Raw genomic sequence first — 8,713 nt, 5'->3', positions numbered from 1 at the left:
CCTCTGTATTTTCCCATATCAAATTGTCGTATATCAGTTAGGCTACCTCTTTGATGGTTTTAACTTGTACATAATATACCATCGTAGGTTGCCAATTGAGTTTTCACAGTACCCCTCCTACAATAAAAAAAAACACAACATTTACCGTTGCTACTATCATTATAAATGTTTAGTATTAGAGTTTTTGAATGAAAGTTTTTGAGCTTTTTTTGAAGGTTAATCCATCCTCTAGAAGAATTATCCCCTTGTATCTCAGGACAAACTGATGACCCTCCAGCTCCTCTTTTATTTTCCCAATTACATGTTTTTAATTGTTGATTCCATAAATGTTCAATAACTGAAATATACCCTTAAGTCTCATGAAAAGGTTGCCATAGAATTTTCACCAGTAACTAAACCCTAAGTAACTAAATATGTGTGTTTTGCCATGATGTTTGTGTGTGTGTGTGTGTGTGTGTGTTATGTGTATTGATGAGTTACAAATGTTTGTATTTAAATTTTAGATTTAAAATGTATCCTTAAAACTTAACAATTTCTCTCATTTCTGCTTATCCACCCATGCGGTGAGTGTGCGTGTCACCTACCGCACCAACCAACAGTGAACCCATGTCATGTCCATATAAACCAAGTGTGGGACCTTTTTTACTGTAATGTAAAACAGTAAATAAAATACATCCTTATAAATACAGTTTTCCAATTCATGATCAAGTTACATTAAAATGAACTTAAAATAAAAAAACCCTGAGTTTTTAATTCAAATATTTTTTCCTATATCAACAGAAAATGCAGTCAAGGAGTCATAAAACTCGTGTAGGGGAATAAATTAATAGACTGTAGATAATTTGTGTTGCAGTAGTAAGGCTACACCCTACATTTAAAAATATAATGAAAACATTATTGGTGCTCACTTTATTAGAAATGTTTGGTGTTAAGTTTTGGATTGAAAAATTTATCTTACGGATGATCACTTTTGCTTATTTCTTTTCTTTATATCATACATGATGGAGTGTGGTATTTCGCACTCCAATGCCTAACTAAGTGGGCAAACTTGAATCATTATGCACCAACCAACCAGTGGACCCCTGTCATTCCTATATAAACCAAGTGTGGACCCTTTTTTCTTCCAACGTAAATCAACGAATAATTCCTATACAGATTTATGACGCAAATACATTAAAAATTAATTGAAATCACATGCATTATAAAAAAGTAAAACAGTCTGACCATAGGTGGCCCCCCAACAGGTCTTCATTTATATGAGATGTACGTGGCCAAAAAGTAACTTTTTGTGGCTCTGAGCCCATCAGGCCATGTCAAACTGGTGAGTAGTTCTTAAGTATTTTCCCATGACAACAATGCAGTTACGTAGTATAAAAAACACCAGATACAAGTGAAAAATTAATAGACTGTAGAAATGGTGTCTGGCAATAGTTTAACATAGGGAACTTTGTGGTAGATTAATCCTCTCAATGATTATATTAATTCATCCCAGCTCTCCATATCCATATCTATATTAATCAAACTAAAATAATATCATAGATTCTATCAAGAAAATATTCTTTATCTACCATATTGTAATCTCTGACAAACTGATGATCTCCTAAAAACCAAACCCGTCTGTATTATTCCCCAATGATAACAATAGCAACCTAAATAAACTGCAAACCTGCTAATGGAAAAAGAGTAAATTGCTGACGTGCCAATTACTTTAATATCAGTTTAACTCTTGTTGAATGGTTTAAAACTTGTACATAATATATCATCGTAGGTTTGGCCATTGAGTTTTCTGTAATATAAAACAGTAAAATTAAAAATACAACCTTATGAAATACAGATTTATGATGCAAGTACATTATTAAAGATTACCCTAAAATCCTAAAACCCTCTAATTAAAAAATGAATAGACTGTAGAAAAAGTGTGTGTTTGCAGTAGTACAACCCATAACATTTAAAAAAATAATTACAAGACATTATTGGTGCTACTTTATTAGGAAATGTTTGTTTTAAGTTTTTGAATGGAAAGTTTTCTCTTAAAAAAACCTATCACTTTTGCTTATTCTTTCTTATTCATACATGAATGGAGTGTGTATGTCCACTCCATGGCTAACTAAGTGGGATCGTGTGTCAATATATGCACCAACCAACAGTGGAAGGAAAGAGACGTGGTAAAGTGAAATGGAGAAAGTGGGTGGAGAAAGGAAAGAGAAGAAGAGAAGGAAAAAGAGAAAAAAGAGAAAACCGTCCTGTCAATTCCATAATAAAACCAGTGTGGACCTTTTTCTGCAATGTAAGTCAACTAATAATTTCCTATAAACAGATTGAGAACACATGTATACTTGTGAAAAATTGAAAAACCCTGCTGCTTAAAAAAACTGGACAAGCAACAATAGCAAGGTCAATTATTTTTTAATTGTTTAATCAGAATTTCAACAGAAATTATCTAAATGACCATTTTTTATCTCAAAATGTTGTCATGGGTGATCAATTTTTTTCAGATATTTTTAAAAATTTCTATTATACCTAATACAGTGTTGAGTTTAAACTTAAGACATCCATGAAAACTGGGAGCCTTCAAAATTTTGTTGCGGAGAATAACAAATTTATGTTTTCAAGGTACTGGTTGTTGTTTCACTAAGGAACCTGTTTGATAGCCTCTCTACAGTCTGAAAAGGCTGCCGGGGCTGCAAGTCGTTCACAAACATACTATGGAGGGAGTGTAAGAAAACGACGGTGGTGTGAATGAGTCGTTAAAAATCCCTGCAAGCTCCAGCCTGCCCGTGCACTGCTGAATATGGTATTTTACACACACCAGCACACACTCCAGGTCCCCTCTTGGCTAAAGTTTGAAAAAAATTAACCAGAAGGTTTTTCACATGATTTTTAAGTTGATTTAAAGCAATGTTCCAAACAGGGGACCTAAAAAAAGTCCCCTGTTGGCTGCTTGGTCCCCTGTTGGTGAATGTGTAACGACGCCGATGTCCCCTCTTAGATAGGAACAACAGTGCACACACACACACACACACACACACACTGGCTCTGACTCTCTGTGGACACATGAACTGCCAGTCAATCCAGCAGCAGCTCTGTATAGACCTCACTGCTTCTCTGTTGTGGGGGTCAGTAGCTGGATATGAGTGTGTGTGTGTGTGTGTGTGTGTGTGTGTGTGTGTGTGTGTGTGTGTGTGTGTGTGTGTGTGTGTGTGTGTGTGTGTGTGTGTGTGTGTGGAGAGAGAGAGAGGGTCAAGGGACGGGAAGTGTGTGAGGACTCCTTCTATTCAGGTCCACTAAATACTGTATGCTGCAGATATTTACCTGCTTCAGTATTACAACAAAACTCAGGAGTGTGTGTTTACATCGGCAGCAGAAGGTGAAGAAACTCCACAGCTCGACTCTAATCTCAATCAGCAGCTGCACAGGTATACAAAGATCCCTATCAAACAACACCCCACTGACACACACAAACACACACACTGTGAAGACGTGCTGATACTCGGTTAACTGCGGTAAACGGTGCACACCCTCGGTGAGAAAGTCCAGAGAGACAGCAGTAGCACCAGTCCCACGCCCACACATACACACATACACTCACACAAATCCAGTTCTGGGCTTTGAGTGGCCATTTAGAAATCTGGACGGCAGTTCACTGACCCAGCACTAACGAGGCATCGAGCCCGGCCTTCGAGGAGTATAGCGCCTCTTATCTAGTGACCACACAGCGCTGGCTATCTCCTGACCGTGTTTGACCACTGCTTAAACTGATTAGCCCGTCATCCAGTCAAGTCTACGTTACGGTTACAGTAAGCAGAGATATACACTGATGTGCATGCAAAACAATTTCTGGCTGCAACTGTGGAATGTGAGGTATCTTTTTGTGTGTGTGTGCGTGTGTGTGTGTGTGTGCCTGCCAGTATGATATGATAGCAGTACAGAAATGCCACACTATAGCACCCTGAGAGGCAAACAATAGCACAGTGGCTCCACTACTATCTGTCCACTTGGATCGGACAAATGGCCAGTGGTGGAGAGATGGCAGGGTGGACATGTGATGGCCAAAATGTCAGGGGCTGGGGATTCACCCGTTTAATGAGAATCTATGGCCTGGACTGATGAAGGGCCTGACTGAGAGGCTTTGACAAGTCCTAATGCTCACATGTATAAATGATGTGGGTGGGTGGAAGGGAGGGGGGGGAGTGTCCTGGTAAGATGTGGTTGTGTGGAATCAATCCTCAGAGAGCATGGGTGGCGTGTTAGAACAGGCCAGAGACTGAACAAAAAAAAAAAAGGGCCAAGGGCAGAAAAGCACAGAGTCCATTCAGAGAAGAAAAAACACGAAGATGCAGAAGAAATTAAGCCACATATAATTCAAAGCAAAAATCCACAGAAAAATCAGCTGGTCCACATTTTGGGAAATAGCCTTATTCAAATTCCAGAGATAGGCCTGCCGCTTTTAGCCTACATCTGTTTAATCTAACACTGCAGCTGGTTAGTTTATCTTTGCATAAAGAGTGGAAACAAGGTGAAGCAGCTAGCCCGGGTTTACCTAACAGCAAAAATGTAGCCTACACACATACAACCCCCAAACAAAATTGCAAAATGAGATGTAACGTGTTTTAGATGCTACCTGGTTAATGTTGTTGTTATTGGAGGGAGCCAGACCAGTTGTTTGTGCTAAGCTAAGCTAACCGCTCCAGCTTCTAGCGCCATATTATTTACAGTAGAGATGTGAAAGTTGTATTGGTGTTCACATCTGACCCTCAGAAAGAGAGTGGTATTTCCCGAAATGCTGAGCTATTTCTTTACGGACAAAGTAAATTCCAAGGTACGAAGTGAGAAGTGCATAAAAATGTAAATTGTTGTTTTATTTTGATTTGTGTTGATTGAAGTGGCACATTTGTACTCCCCCGTGTGACGGCTATTCAAAGGGCTACACATCTGAAACAACAATCCAAAAAGTACACACACACACACACACACACACACACACACACACACACACACACACACACACACACACGTATACACACATGCACAGACAGCCTTTGTTATGTTGAGAGCGTTTGTCTCTGTACGGCTCCAGCAGAGAGGGGTTAAAATCCGATTGAGTCGATATCACTGGAGAATAACACATTCAACACGCAGTCTGTGAGTGTGTGTGTGTGTGTGTGTGCGCGCAGCTGAGTACTTGTGTATGTGACTGCATGTGTGTTTGTGTGTGAGCAACATGGAGCCTAGGGACTTCCTCCCTCTCCGTTTGCAGCCCTCAGTTGAAATAGAATTGAATAGTCTGAATCCTCAATGGTAAATGTTCACAAAGTCAATACCAACTGTTAAGTCTCCCCTGCATTGGGGTTAAGGGCATTACCATTTCTGAGACTTCAGGAAAACACACACACACACACACACACATACACACACACACAGACAGTGAAGGCATACTCACCAGATGCCCCCATGAGATGATAAAATATTTTTGAGTCTTTTACAAAATGCTTACTATACATTCTGCTTAAAAATTCCCTTTTACTGTAACATATTCATCGAAGGCTTGTTTTCATTTTTGTTCACTAATCTCTGAACAATGATCCTGGTAGACACTGTTAAAGTGACATCAGCGCCTGAGGGACAGCGGCTTCACTGATCTGACTTAGCAACAAATTCAGTTCAATTCAAGTTGGTTTAAGCACACGGGGGAGATAAGGAACTGTATTCATATCTGTGTGAAATATATATTCATAAATAAGTGTTACAGTTTTAATGCGGTATATTGGAGTAAAGCTGAGACTTTCATTTGGCCTGAGCTCCTCCCAAACAATGAAAACAATACATTCAGTGTCATGTACCAGATGTGTTAATTATGCAGGTTATAACAGTTTGGGGACACAGGGAACAATGTGAATGTTGTGTAACTGTGTGGGATGGTACAGTGGTTTGAGTGCTGCAGTGGAAAGCCCTTTGATAACTGACATTTTTGATCTGTCTGCAAATACAAAAGAAAATACCAAAGTCAAGAATGTGTTAGTTTGTCTCCCAGTGCTTTTCAAAACCCTAGGCCTGTTTGGCATTAGCGAAACAACCCTCTCTCCCCGTCTATACAATAAAACTGCGCCAGCAAATATGTTTTATGTGATTGTGACTGGATTATTATGTATTCTACGTATGTAACAAGGATATGCTGTTAATTTACCTCACAAATGTTTTTTGATACTAAATATGTCAGTAAAATTTCCACACACATCTTTGTGTTACACCAAAGTATCTGATCTTGCGGTGCACTCTCCATTTATATACTGTAGCCTAATTCACTTTCTTTATGGTCATGCTTATGTACTTTCCTTGTGTTGGAGAAAAATCAGAGTCTGGTTTAATACCTAGACTGTTTATGTTTAGATTTAACCAAAAGTACGAGCTTTCCATGACCTTCACTGAACTTCTTGTGCTGTCTGAACATGACCACAGATGGGACTCTGGATGCAAACCCTAGTCCCGGGTGTGAAATTCATTTCATTTCATTGCATTCACTTTATACACTCGCCATCCAAACCAACTGCTTATTGGCGGCTCTGCTGCTTTTGCTGCTTGTAGCACTTCAGTCATTCAAAAACTATGCGGCCTCTGAACATAATCCAGACGAGCAATTACATTTTCTGCACAGCGTATTTGCACTTTATTTACTTTTTAATAGGATCAATTTGTTGTTGCTTTTGGCCTTTTTTTGTGGGGTAGAATTTACTTATCCTGTGAGTGTGTTTACGGTAGGTGTGCTGGGCAGACTTGGCAAATGTATGCAAACACATTTTTTGGCCATGTCTGAAGGTCTTAGTAATGAACTTAAATTGAAGGCTCTATGCATTTTTGCAAGTCTCCAAACAGTATCCAGCCTCTCTTCAGTTCAGGTCAGGTGCAGGTTAGTACAGTATGTGGTAACGTTCACACAGAGCTGCTGTGTAGAACCATGATAAGTTAGTTTGAGCAAATTTGCTACCCAGTGTGGTAGCTAGCTTTACGAGTGGTGCAGTCTCTAATTTGTCCTGCTGGTCATTAATGGTGGGGCAATGTGGACTTTTTTTTTTTTTTAACCAAGGCACAGTGTCTCATTTGAACAGAGAGCCATAAAACCCCAGGCTCTGTCACTCAGTGTCATTTAAAGCAGGACTGATTGGAACTATCTCTGGCCTTTGCTTTCCCACCTTCCTCCCCGCTTGCGTTCTTTCCTGGTCGGTTCATGAATAATGAATGAGGATATATGCAGGCTAGAGCTCAGATATTAATGGAGCTGAAAAACAGAGGGAGAACCATCCTTTGTGCTGCCAGCCATTGCTTCCCTACCCTCCCGAAGCTGCTCCTGCCCGGTCGCCCTCCTTTTTTTCCCCCTTTCTTTTTTTTCACTTTCTTATTCTCACTACTTTCTACTGCCAGTGGGCCCAGATGAGATAATACTCAGTTTCTCTTTCTCCCTTGCCTAGAGATATTCACTTCTCTCCTGGCTGTCACAATGAGGGCAAGGGTGGACCGTGACTTTGAAACGACAGGGCTAACTTTCAAATCATATTTTAAAAAAACAGACAAAACTGAGGAAGATAAATGAAAAGTTGACTTGGCTGGATATGCAAGGTGGCTATTGTCTGTCTGTTAGACGAGCTCTCTGTCATTCAAGGGCATGGCAGTGAACATCCTCCTTTGTTTACCCCCATCTTGTCTTTCTTCCAGCCCTTCAATGATCCGTCAGTTCTGGCCAGAGAAGTCCCGGCCAAACTGTGGCAGTCAAGGGCGAGAGGTAGAGTGCAGCTGACTGAACACAGGCCTCAGTACGTATTTCTACTCAAGTCTTATCCCAATGTCTCATACTTTTAAAACTTTCAAATAATTTGGTAGTAATGACTCAATTTGATGATATATTGCAAAAAAATAAATAGATGTTTTGCACTCTATCACACAGACCAACCAACAAAGGCTTGCCGACACTGTACATGTGGCATGAGGGGGCTGGCAGTCAGTGAAGTCTGGCCCCGGGCTGGCAGAGTCGCTGCCCATCCTTGGATGACTCGCCCAACTAGGCCAGAGGGCACAGATAATGGGCAGAGTCTTCTAACCCTTTCATTTGTGCCAGAATGTCTCCACATTCAACAATGTTACATCCGCACCTTATATGGTCAAACAGACAGAGAATCATTATTCAGTGGTCCAGAGAACTGTGAATTGGCCGCCGATGGAGAGGTGTGGTAGACAGGCCAAACCAGGCCGCCCTCAACCTCTGACCCAGACTTCTCATCTTGTGTGTCTCCTGTGGGCTGCCTCTTATCCCTCATCCTTCACATATCTAATGACCCTTTTATCTGAGCCTTTTTTTTATTTTTATTTTTTTAAGTATAATCCGGCTCATTTTACTGATCAGTTGCTGGAACTTCCATCTAGCAACATCATTTTGAAGTAATATATTCAGAAAGTATTGCTTTACAAATTTACTTTTGAAACCAAGTGAAACAATATCCCTGTACCCTTCATGTGGCCCAGACTCTTCTCAAATACGCCACATTTGAACATTTAGTTTCAGTGGAGTCACTGAGCATCTCTGCTCAGCAAAGAGCCAAAATAGTTTCCATGGTTGTACATAATGGAAATAGAGGGACTGTACAATTTTTTAAAACGGTGGTCAATGGATCCAATTACTCTCCTTGTCACACATTTCATCAATATATTCATATATTCTCACAGT

The sequence above is a fragment of the Trachurus japonicus genome, chromosome 4 (genome assembly GCF_045865225.1).
Source record: "Trachurus japonicus isolate A0001 chromosome 4, Traja_1.0".
In the NCBI taxonomy this organism is placed as follows: Eukaryota; Metazoa; Chordata; class Actinopteri; order Carangiformes; family Carangidae; genus Trachurus; species Trachurus japonicus.
Note: the sequence above shows the minus strand (reverse complement) of the source record.